The 12,487-nt window shown below is 40.3% G+C and overlaps 1 protein-coding gene across 1 annotated transcript in view; it reads right to left on the bottom strand.

Annotated features, from left to right (window-relative positions):
* The window catches only part of aven (apoptosis, caspase activation inhibitor), a 61,712-nt gene that overhangs the window by 29,789 nt on the left and 19,436 nt on the right, over window positions 1-12,487 (bottom strand). The gene's annotated exons all lie outside the window — the stretch shown is intronic.

Here is a 12,487-nt window from a genome sequence, read left to right as displayed (position 1 = left end):
GTTGCCATCTGTAATGTCTACACTGAGTTCAAATAAACTTTCTTTAAACTACAAGTGCTTTTACTTGAGTTGTAACAGAGGTGCAACAGTACATGTATTCATATTATACCGTTTGGTACAAGGCTTTCGGTTTAGTACACATTACAAACCGAACGATACGTTTAACTATCATACTACTTTTGAAACTGTGTTGAATACAATGTTCTCGGTGACAATGTGCTCAACAAGGCAGCCCACATGATGGAACAGGCAACATACTGTCTGGAACGAGAGGCGCTGTGCGGCTATGGCCTCTCGTTCAGCAGTTAATAGTGGCTAATGTTAGCATGAAATACAAACCCACAGCAGTGAGCAGTAACTGCTGATGGGCTGGGTAGCCAAGTCAGCCAGAGAGACTGAAATGTACTTCAGTGATGGCTGCTTAGTGTGTGTTTATATGATTGCGTCATTTAACAGAGATGTTTATCCACATACTTATTAGACTGAGAGAGCTCAGAGAGCTTGTTGGATGGAGCAAATTCGCAGCTGAACACAGTGGGTGGAAGAAACGACACTGATACTAAGTGCTCTAAAGTCAATAGTAACATAGTATTTACAGTCAGGTCCATAATTATTTGGACAATGATACAGTTGTCATCATTTTGGCTCTGTACACCACCACAATGGGTTTTAAATGAAACAATGAATACCTGCTTAAAGTGCAGACTCTCAGCTTTCATTTAAGGCTTTTTTCAAAAATGTAGCATGAACCGTGTAGGAATTACAACCATTTCTTCACACAGTCCCCCAACTTTAAGGGCTCATAAGTATTTGGACAAACTAACATAATCACCAATTAAACAGTCAGTTTTAATACTTGGTTGCAAATTCTTTACAGTCAATGACTGCCTGAAGTGTTGGACACATAGAGATCACCAGATGCTGGGTTTCTTCCCTGGTGATGCTCTGCCAGCCCTTTACTGCAGCCGTCTGCACTTCCTGCTTGTGTTTTGGGTGTTTTGCCCTCAGTTTTGGCTTCAGCAAGAGAAACGCATGCTCAGTTGGATTCAGGTCAGATGATATGACTTGGCCATTGCAGAACATTCCACTTCTTTGTCTTAAAAATGTCGTTGGTTGCTTTTGCAGTATGCTTCAGGTCATTGTCCAACTGCACTGTGAAGCATCGTCTAATGAGTTTTGAAGCATTTGGTTGAATCTGAGCAGATAATGTAGCCCCAAACACTTCAGCTTTCATCCTGCTGCTCTTGTCAGCAGTCACATCATCAATAAATACAAGAGAACCAGCTCCACTGGCAGCCATACATGGCCATGACATAACAGTTCCTCCACCATGCTTCACTGATGAGGTGGTGTGCTTTGGATCGTGAGCAGTTCCTTCCCTTCTTCCTTCTCTTGTCTTCCCATCATTCTGGTAGTTGATCTTTGTTTTATCTGTCCATAGTATGCTGTTCCACAACTGTACAGGCTTTTTAGATGGTTTTTGACAAACTCTAATCTGGCCTTCCATTTTCAAGGCTAACCAATGGTTTGCATCTTGTGATAAACCCTCTGTATTTATTTTAGTGAAGTCTTGTCTTGCTGACAAGAGCAGCAGGATGAAAGCTGAAGTGTTTGGGGCACCATTATCTGCTCAGATTCAACTAAATGCTTCAAAACTCATTGGACGATGCTTCACAGTGCAGTTGGACAATGACCTGAAGCATACTGCAAAAGCAACCAAAGACATTTTTAAGGCAAAGAAGTGGAATGTTCTGCATGCACTGAGCATGCGTTTCTCTTGCTGAAGCCAAAACTGAGGGCAAAACACCCAAAACACAAGCAGGAAGTGCAGACGGCTGCAGTAAAGGGCTGGCAGAGCATCACCAGGGAAGAAACCCAGCATCTGGTGATCTCTATGTGTCCAACACTTCAGGCAGTCATTGACTGTAAAGAATTTGCAACCAAGTATTAAAACTGACTGTTTAATTGGTGATTATGTTAGTTTGTCCAAATACTTATGAGCCATTAAAGTTGGGGGACTGTGTGAAGAAATGGTTGTAATTCCTACACGGTTCATGCTACATTTTTGAAAAAAGCCTTAAATGAAAGCTGAGAGTCTGCACTTTAAGCAGGTATTCATTGTTTCATTTAAAACCCATTGTGGTGGTGTACGGAGCCAAAATGATGACAACTGTATCATTGTCCAAATAATTATGGACCTGACTGTATATAGTAGGGAAGGGTTATGTTAGATCACTGTAGTGCATCTTCGAGCAGGCATTTTGGCTCACCCAAAAAATTCTGGACACAGAAATGATGAAAAACAGTTCAACGGCCTAACTCGACAGTGCAGTACTTTCTAACATGTAAAATGATGTTAAGAAAGAAATATCTGATTTTGCTTTACCCAGACTTTAACAAGGCCATTTCAGCCAGACTGTAATTCCTGATTTATACAAAAAAAAAACAAAAGTCCAGGTTATGTTAGTTTAGTCCTATTGAGTATAATATTCTGGTACACTTTCCATCCTTGGGTGTATGATAAATTGGACAAAGAGTGTGTAGATTAATAATTTTAAGTGACCACCGCTTTCCTTTCTTCAAGACCGTCGTGCCGAGATGCTGCGAGGCACAAATGCCCTGCAGTCAGCTCTGCTTGTGTTTCAGCTGGAGCTTTATATGACTCTCGTTTATCTTGATTCCCTCCAACTGCAGACTGAGGTCACATTCATATTCAAAGGGAGGCTCTTTGGGACTTTGGAGGAACGAGAGATGCTCTCAAATGTGAGTAATGAGGCCAGTTCAAGAAGGCACCATTACAGAAGCCAATCTGTCTATCAAATGCTAATGATGCCTTATTATCTACACTGGAGGGAATCTTACCTCAGTGGTCTAAAGTAGTTACAACTCATTCAAATGCTTCTTGAATCGAGGGTCATCCTGGTTCACTAATGCCAGCAACACTTGTTGACAGAGAATCGGGCGCACACAGTTTGGTGTTTGTTTGAGTTAAGAACGTTTGACTAATGACAAACGTTACATTTGGTTGGTCACAGCTAATGAGCAGCCTGAGATGACATTAAATGCAAAAAATGTTCAGTCAGGACGAGGATGCATCTGGTGGAAAGCTTCATGTGCCAATATTATCAGCACCTCTATTGTTATTTACCACAAGACAAGCAACACAGTGTGGGAGGTGTGAAGCACACAAAGCAATTATCTTTATTTGAGGCAGAGAATCACACCATTAAATGACTAATTTGGCTTTTCTTTCCAAACCGCAGTCTTTTTATATAATTGGCTGAGCTGCGGGGAATTAAAGGTTATGTGACAATGTAGCGCTGACACAATTATAATCAGTGGACAAAAATCAATGGTCATTTTCAATATCAATATTTTAACAGCTTGAAAGGCGGTGCGCAGATAACAAGAGTAACCTAGAGTTCACTGATACATCTGGTCACAGGGTTAAAAACAACATTATGCAACATTTTTACTGTAAAATAAAAGCTTCCAAATCATTTTGATGGCACACTGACTTATAATGGGGACCATGTTGTCTCTTTCATTCCCACAATGTCTGTTGTTGTCCATGTCGGTAATTTCGGTTCTTTTTTGACATTCAGTTAATACCTTCCCCACCGTGTCTGTGTTTACGTGGTAGCCCCTTAAAAATGTGACTCTACCCCGTCCAGTCCGAGACCTGGAAGCAACATGAAGGAGAACTCAAACACAGAGCCAACTGAGCAACTTGTGCAAAGAGAAATGCCGCGTCCATCGCTCGGACATAGTTTGGCTTACGTGAAGACGACACCGAACAGAATGAAATCAAATGTAAACACTGGTGAAAAAACGTTTTAACGACCAAAGCTAATACCACTCATTTGTTTCAGCACTTAAAGCACAATCACGTTAGTGAATATGAACAGTGCAGAGCTTTAAAAAAAAAAAAAAAAGGAAAGAGACTGACACGCGCCTAGCAACAAGTGCCTCCACAAAGCAGCTCTCGATAACACAAGCATTTACAAAGGCTACACATTATTCAAAATATCGAAATATTCAATAAATAACCATAAACAGTTCATTTGTGTGTTTCCTTCAATTATTTAAGCTATGCACTCTTTCAGTGAAAAAATATTCCAGCTTCAACAGTCGGGCATATTTACAATACAAACCTCGTCAGTGAACTATGAGGGCAAAAAATAATCGTTCAGTAATCGAAATCGAGAAAAAATGTTCATTAGTTTTGATGATTTGAGGTCATAACGCCCAGCCCTAGGTAGAGGTGAAGACGCCGAAGAGGACATTGATATAGGAATGAAATAAAAGGAAAAAGAGAGACCATGTGAGTGGCTGGACGAGAGTTAACTAACAAACAAACTAATACAGTGTAGCAAACTGTCTCAATCAAAGGTAACAAAACGTAAATGTGACAGTCAACAGTGGCATAACTGAGAGCAGTTTAACATGTTACTGAATTAAAAAAAAAAACCTTATCAGTTGATTGATCTGATCTCTCTGTAAAATAGCGCTTATTACCTTACCTTATTACCTTACCTTACGGGTATTATACCATATGCGTCACCAGTCTATGGATACTTACATCTAAGTGTGTTTATCTCTTCAGCTTTTTTCTTTTTTTTTATGATAATTCTGTATAAAGCAGTATCGCCAGTTGGGGAATTTCAATATCACCCAACCCTGTCTTTACCATCCTGACTCATATCCATTCAAAAACGCATTCACTCACTTGGTAACTCTGATGCATGAGTGTGGCTGAAATTGAGATAAACAAACATACAGCCAGGCTTCTCAGGATCTGCAGTGCGCCGAACTCGTGGCAAACCTAAGCACCTCTCTCAGTCCGCCTAGTGAGAAGACATCCAGCCGGCACGGGTGTGTGTGTGGCTGGACATAGGCCTACCATAGACTTGACCTGTACTGGTCAAGCGGACGTGCACTTAAGTCTGAGAGGACATGGATGTATTTATGCATGTGTGTGAAAAAGAGAGTGAAAGAGAAAGAGCTGTTGATGTTCAGAGTCACTGGTTAGTCTTGCATGCTGACCCAAACTCCTCCCATTTTCCTCTGAGTATCTTAAAAATAGGTTTAACCAACTAGTGTTTCTGTTGCTGACAGCAAGGCTGCCAACATTTAATTGGTCACCTAATTGCACACATACCAGTCAGGGTCAGGAGTTCTTCAAAGTGTTCCCTCCCCTGAATGACCATGATCTCAATCAAGATCAGCACATCAGGGCATGGATGAGCCGCGCCTCGTTTTCAAACTGTATGGTTTGACTAAAATGAACAATGACAGCAATATAGTCCATGATGAGCATCAACCTGCGTAGTTGTCCCTCCATTGTGACATTAGTAAGTGTCACATTTATCTTGCAAGTGTACTCTTCTTCAACGTTTTGTTTACTTCCTGGATTATTCCCACATGGAAATTCTGACCAATCAAGAGCAGCTTTCTCATGCAGGCATTTGATCTGGTCCGCTTGTAAATGCTGCCGTGAGAACACGAACCAACTCTAGGCAATTATGCAACTTTGTGACAAAGTTAGTCGCTGATTCAGACCAAAGCAAGACAACTCTAGGTCTGAAAGCACCCTAACACCCCACCCAGAAACTTCTGGTCACACCCAGAGTATGTGACCAGAAGGTCACATACTCTCCCTCTCCAACAAAGAGAGCCTAAAGAGTCCTCAACATGTAAGTATCAAGTAAAATCCAGGCCCAGAACCCAAAGATGGACACAAGAAAAGAAACAGAGGCTGACAGGCCATGCAAAAAGAATAAAAATCTACTTTCTTTCTTCCTTTCTCTCTTTTGAAAAACGGAACTTAACTAAAACATGTTTTCAATTGCAGAGTAAATCAATAGTCTTGTAAGGAACAGAGTATTTGTTCTTATCCTGCTTTACTAGATAAGAGCTCATAATTGCTCTCTACTGTATTGTTCTCCCATCAATCATTTAATATGCACAATAATAGTGGTGGGTAACAGCGGTGTGGGTGTCACAGGGGTCAACTATGTGGGTGGAAGACTGTGATGCGCCCAATCTACTGAAATCGAGCAGACACCGTACATACAGTATGTGTGCCTCATTACATGAACTCCCTGTGGGATACATTAGACATGCCTCATATCCTTTCTATTGTATTTTCCTGATGATCAATAGCTAGCCTGTAGCTTAGAGGTCCACTGGAACCTGTATGGTATATTTATATAAGAGCAGAGACTGTTCCAAAGAAATGCACAGCAGCCCGCTCTACTCAACCTGTTCAATCACAGAGTCAGGACGAAACAGCTGTGGTCGTTTCAGGGGGCTCAGGCAAGATTTGATTTCTGAAGGAGCCAGAGAAATGGTGGCTCATCAGCTTCTGAAGGCTGATGGGGCAGAAAGATGATGAGCAACAGCCACCAAACCCTCCATTATAATAATTGCCTAATGGAGCGACAATTTTCAAAGCTAATACTTTTGTTGTGATGAAAAGACTGATTTTATGCATGCATGGCATTTCACAGTGCACAAAATTAAATCATTTAAAGGGTACAAATCAAGAGCTCTGTTTCTACTGCAGTGTTCCGGAGATTAAAATATTAAGATTAGTTTAATTCTTTTCTATAAAACATAAAAAGACTGGTGTTCGTCATGTTTTTTTAATTTAAGTGGTATCACTGATGCAGTGAACCAGTGTGGTAAAATATGGTACAAAAACAGCCTGTCGGTTAAAAACACAATCAATGCATTGGAAACAGGGCTGCAACAGGTTTCTTTTATTGTTAATTTATTAGGGTCCTGGCAGCTAAGCTACACTATTGTAATCCTAGGTATTCTTCTTCTTTCTTCTTCCGAGGAAATCATACTTCCCATGGGTGAAAACTCACAAAGGTCCAGTCTCATGCCAGATATCCTCAGCTGTAAACTCAAGCCAATAGTCCTGATAAAGTTCAAAATTTTGAAAATTCATAACAAATCAACCATACGTGCTATAACTTCACAACTTTCATTTAAACCTATTAAAAATTATGAAGTTTATCACTCTGGTTTTTTTTTTCCAAAACTGTAAAACTTCTTAAACCTATCTCCTCCCACAATTTTTGCTCAATTGACACCAAACTTGCTACAGAGCATCTTCAGACTGCCCTACAAAAACTACGTTTCTCAGATTTTTGATTTATCAAGAATTGAGCCTACAGTGCATCAAAATGTTTGACTGTAAACGGTACTGTAAACATATACATGCAAATTCTTGCTAAATAAATCTTCAATGTTAATGAATAAAATAACAAAATTCTAGAGTCATGGTAGATGATGTGTGGCAAATTTCAGAATTTTATCTCAAAAACTGGATTTTTGACAGCATTTTGAATTTTGCTCTCATGCGAACAATTGGAGTCAATGTAAAAATGGCATTTTTAAACATCAGTTTTTCACTTATGGAGCAAATCAATCATTGTTACAAACAAATTACCAACATCTCCATGCTGTCTAGATGCAATATGTGTATTTTCAGATTTTTGTTTCGATAACTGAATTTTTTACAGTGGTTTGAAATCTGCTTTTCCATGCATGGACGGCTGCTAAACCTGCACGTCTGGCTTAGTCAGTTTGTGAAGCTACACATGAATTGTCACTGACTAATTAGCTCAGTGAGATAGAAATTGATTCTTAGTCTCAGAGGTTGTGAGTTCAAGCTTCAGCTGATGCAAAAGGCAGATTGTGTTGCTAAATTCCTAAATGTCTTCCAATTCTTCTGCTTGTTGCTCAGAATTGCCTAAAAATTCCCACACCTGACCCATCCCTGCGCAGCAGCTATAATCTGTAGATTATTTTCACAATTAACTGATTAGCTGTTATAAAAGTTTGAAATATTAATCAGTGTTTTCCAAAACCCAAGATGACGCCCTCAAATGTCTTGTTTTGTCCACAACCCAAAGATATTCAGTTTACTGTCATAGAGGAGTAAAGAAAGCAGAAATTATTTTAAGTTAGGAGGCTGGAATCAGAGAATTTTGATTTCTTTTTGTTTGAAAAAATGACTCAAACCAATTAACTTATTGTTAAATTAGTTGTAAAATAGTTTAACAGTTGACAACTACTTAACTTTTTGTTGCAGCTCTAAATGGAAGTGACATATTTCATCCTGTTTGTATTTCCATGCACTAAAATTGAAGTCCATGCTAGTTGGACCAATTTTCCACATAGTACATTGGCTCATTTAAATTCAAACACCGGGCTTCCACACAAGTGCCCGTAACAACTCTGCCATCTCTGCTGCAGACCTCACACCACTGCACAGGGCAACAACATGAGAAAGTATATGGGTTAGCTTTGATTAGATTTGAAAGATATAATCTCTATATCCCCAATTTGGAAGATACAGCAGCGGCACAGTTAATCAAATATTGATCACCATCACAATTTTGGCTTCCCACAATTGAACGAACATGATCAACTGCAATGCTGTCTAAAATGCTCTAAAACTCTGCTGCATATTAAATCAAGCGCTTCCTGAACTAAGCCAAACCTAACCCTCCATTTTATGAAGAGCTGTCTGCTATGCGTAGGGTTGCAGCCATATACCGGTTTCAAGGTTTACTGTGATATGAAAACTGACAGCTATCATACCATGTGCATGTGCTTATCTACAATATTTTACACAGTGAACAAAATGGTTTCAAGTTTCAATTATAGTAATAAAACGTTTGTTTAACCAAAAATAACCCTTCTGTTTTCATTCCTTTGAGGGTCCTTCTGACTGATAATAATATACATTCTGTAATACCATGATATGGTGAAACCGCAATATTTTCTGAGATGGTAATTGTACTGTGAATATCTCCTACTGCTGCAACCTTAGCTATGCGTGCACCCTGCAGCAACCGCCTGAGAAAATCCTTCCTGAATGTTGCAGCTGTAGACGGGAAAAATGACAATCATCTGCTCACTAACTGTCATCATCTGTTGTTTGGAAGTATTTCAGATTTAGGAGAGAACAAATTGGTCAAAGAGTGCATGAGACTTGTGCCTGCGCCAGAAAGCAACACAACAAATTTGTTAAACCACCTGAAAAAACACCAAAATCTGCAGTACAATGAATGCATGGGGTTGTTACCGTCACTAACGTTACCTCACTGAAACCCTGTCCTGGTCCAGCGTCAACTCAGACATTCATAACAGTGACACTGTATGGCACATCACCGTATCCATCCAGCTTCCAAAGACAGACTGATAGAACCAATGCAATCACATTCCCTTTGGCCAAATGTATGTCTCCAATAAACACTGTTTTCATTTGGCTGCTTTCTCAAACTGAGTTATATTGTTATGACAACTTAGCAATGTTTTAATCACTGGGGACTGGAGACACATTTTTGGGTCAGGACCCAAAAATGCTGAGAAACATGTCTTAATGACAACTTCATGTAATGGTCATAAATAACTTAATAAAGCCAAAACTGCCATCCACTAACAGTGATATCTTCATCACTGCTGCTTACCTGTACGAGGCGTCATGTCAGTGTGGTGTTGGGAGCTGATGGCATGTTCCACAACACGTGACCATGTGTTAGTCTCATTGCGTCAACAGCAGTCACCAAGCTGTTCTGCGCTGGATTGGACGCTGCTTACAGATATGAACAGCTGCTCATGAATCCAGTAACAAGTAGGACACAGATGAGAGGCTAATAGGTGCTCTTAAATTACGCAACAAACAGCCGAAAGCATTGGTCCAAAGCATGGTGAGAATTTGCTGGGGCTATTGTCCTTGACTAGTCAATGGTGGATCAATCTCTTGTTGTTGATCCTTTCCATGTTTCTCCAAATCCTTATAATGATACTCTCAACAACCCATTACAATTGCCACAAGGCTGTGGGGTTATGTCTCCCAAAAACATGGATAGTATCTTAGCAGTGGTACGGCTGGGCCATTAATTAAAAAGACACAGGAACCGACATTATTACTCTCTAACTTACCTAACTTTAACAATTTCGATCAACTGCAGCAAAGGCCAATATATTGATGATGGTTTGGAGCAGGAAAAAGCAGATAGCTGATTGATGGGCCGATATCAAACCCCACACTCCAACCACTTTTATCAAAAACTGGATGATGCTCAAATAACTGTTGGACTGACTATTCAAGTCAGGTAGTAGATACCTAAATAAATGAACGAATCTAGATCACAGCATATCAAACTCAAAGTAGTAAATGTCTAAATAAATATATAAATCTGGAGCTGAACATCAGACTAACTGTGAAAAATAAAGGTGGGAGTGATTTCTTTTAGTTATTATCTTCCCTCAAAGTCAACCTGAGGTTCTCAGGTACACAATGGCATTACCTTGACTTTGTGTATGGAGCCTGCATTCAAAGCAGTAATTCAAATACTTTGGAGCACTTTGTAATTGCTAATGGACAGGACTGAAAAAAAAATTCAAATGTAAATTGTAACAAGAGTTACAAAGATTGTTGAGTCATTTTGTATTTTCAGAATATTGAAATTATTTCATGATTCATTGAACATCAAAAAAAGACTGGCTCTGAAATGCTGGACAGTTTTTAATTTGAAATGAGGGCTTTTCATTTGAGACAAGAAGTGTGGCATTCACTCCGTCACAGACTTTCATGTTTACAGGGCCAGATCAGCTGCTGTGGCTCTGCCAAAAATATCATGCAATTACATGTTAAAACGAAGAGCAATAAACTTAGACACACTAATACAGCAGATGGGACCTGCTTTAACTGGAGTTGTAGCCACTGATCATTTAACACAACCCTCTTCTTCTCCAGTCAGTAATGCAGGCACTTCACTGTGTCACGGGCGGAGGCTGTTCAGCTGTCGGCCACTGTAAGAGCCAAGTTCTGCCGAAAACAATAGTTTGTAAAACATCCCATTGGTGTAGATTATTCAGCCAAACCAATAAATTGATCAACCTCTATTGGAGATATATCATCCATCCACTTTCATAACCTCTTATTTTGTTGGGGGTCACGGGGGGCTGGAGCCTATCCCAGCTGACACTGGGCAAGAGGCAGGGTACACCCTGGACAGGTCACCAGACTATCGCAGGGCTGACACATAGAGACAGACAACCATTCACGCTCACATTCACACCTACGGTCAATTTAGAGTCACCAATTAACCTGCATGTCTTTGGACTGTGGGAAGAAGCTGGAGTACCCAGGGTATTAGTGTTTATGTGGGCCGATGAGTAACAACAAATTGCGGTACTGAAATGCCAAACTAGGTCTGAGGTCATATAGAAACAATAGCCCCTTTTACACTGCCTGTTCAAGGTGGGAATTTCACACCATTATGCCACCTCACTGTTCTATATATAAGGTACAAACACAGAATGGGGGGACGGAGTGATCTCCCCTTTAAGCTGCTACGTGCAGTAATAACAGTGTCAGGGCAGCTGGCAGGACGGGATCATGGGCGCACAAGTGTGACGTCTTGATGATGTATTATGCGTGCAACCCACTGTGGAAGATTTAAAAAGTAGCTGTTAGCAGTTAGTGGCTAACTCAAAGAAGAGGAACCGCAGCTAAAAATGTCAGTAAATTCGGAAAACAGTAAGATGTGGGAGCTCCTTACCCTCCAAGCAGAGGACAAGATCAGCCTCCAGATAACAGAGTCAGTAAATGATTGTTATTGCCACGTTAATGCCTGTGTTATTGTTTAGAATGCACTGTTGACACGTATGTTTTATGTCATACTGGAAAACAGTAAGATGTGGGAGCTCCTTACCCTCCAAGCAGAGGACAAGATCAGCCTCCAGATAACAGAGTCAGTAAATGATTGTTATTGCCACGTTAATGCCTGTGTTATTGTTTAGAATGCACTGTTGACACGTATGTTTTATGTCATACTGGAGGCTGACGCCGTGGTGTTACATGTCACGCCCTTCACACCTCTTGCTACCATGACGCCGGCATGCTGTCTAATGTCACACATGGAGTGGCATGATGTCGCTGTTGTTTGGTTCTATGTAAAATGCAAAGGCAGCATGAAGAAGAGACTTTGTCGCAGCCCCACAGCATGATATCTGCGTAAAAAGGGCTGATGATTATGAATGTCCAGCAAAGACCTTTTCAGCTGTATAATATCCTGCTGAGTATGTATCTCAGTCACAATACATCATGAGTTTATGATGAAAAATCCCTTATTGGCTGAGCTATACTACTGATATCCGCTCTTCCTCTCTGCTTCCCACTGAATTTACATTTCAGCCACTGAGAAAATTAATTTCTCACTTCAGTGCAGCTACTTATGAAGAAAAAAAAACTAATTTGTTTGCTCCCTCCATTGTTGCATCTACAGAAAGAAGCTTATCTAAGCAGTGAAGGTCACACCAACAGAAACAGAAGGCGCACAGTGAAAGCACTCACTGTGAGGCCAACAGAGGCAGCTGAGATTACCTGGTAAACTGAAAGCAGTTTAAAAACTCTGCAAATCTCTCCACACTGACTCTCACTGCTTTTAAAGAGGGT

The sequence above is a fragment of the Epinephelus fuscoguttatus genome, linkage group LG11, assembly GCF_011397635.1.
Source record: "Epinephelus fuscoguttatus linkage group LG11, E.fuscoguttatus.final_Chr_v1".
Taxonomy (NCBI): domain Eukaryota; kingdom Metazoa; phylum Chordata; class Actinopteri; order Perciformes; family Serranidae; genus Epinephelus; species Epinephelus fuscoguttatus.
This window is presented reverse-complemented; position numbering and strand designations above follow the sequence as displayed.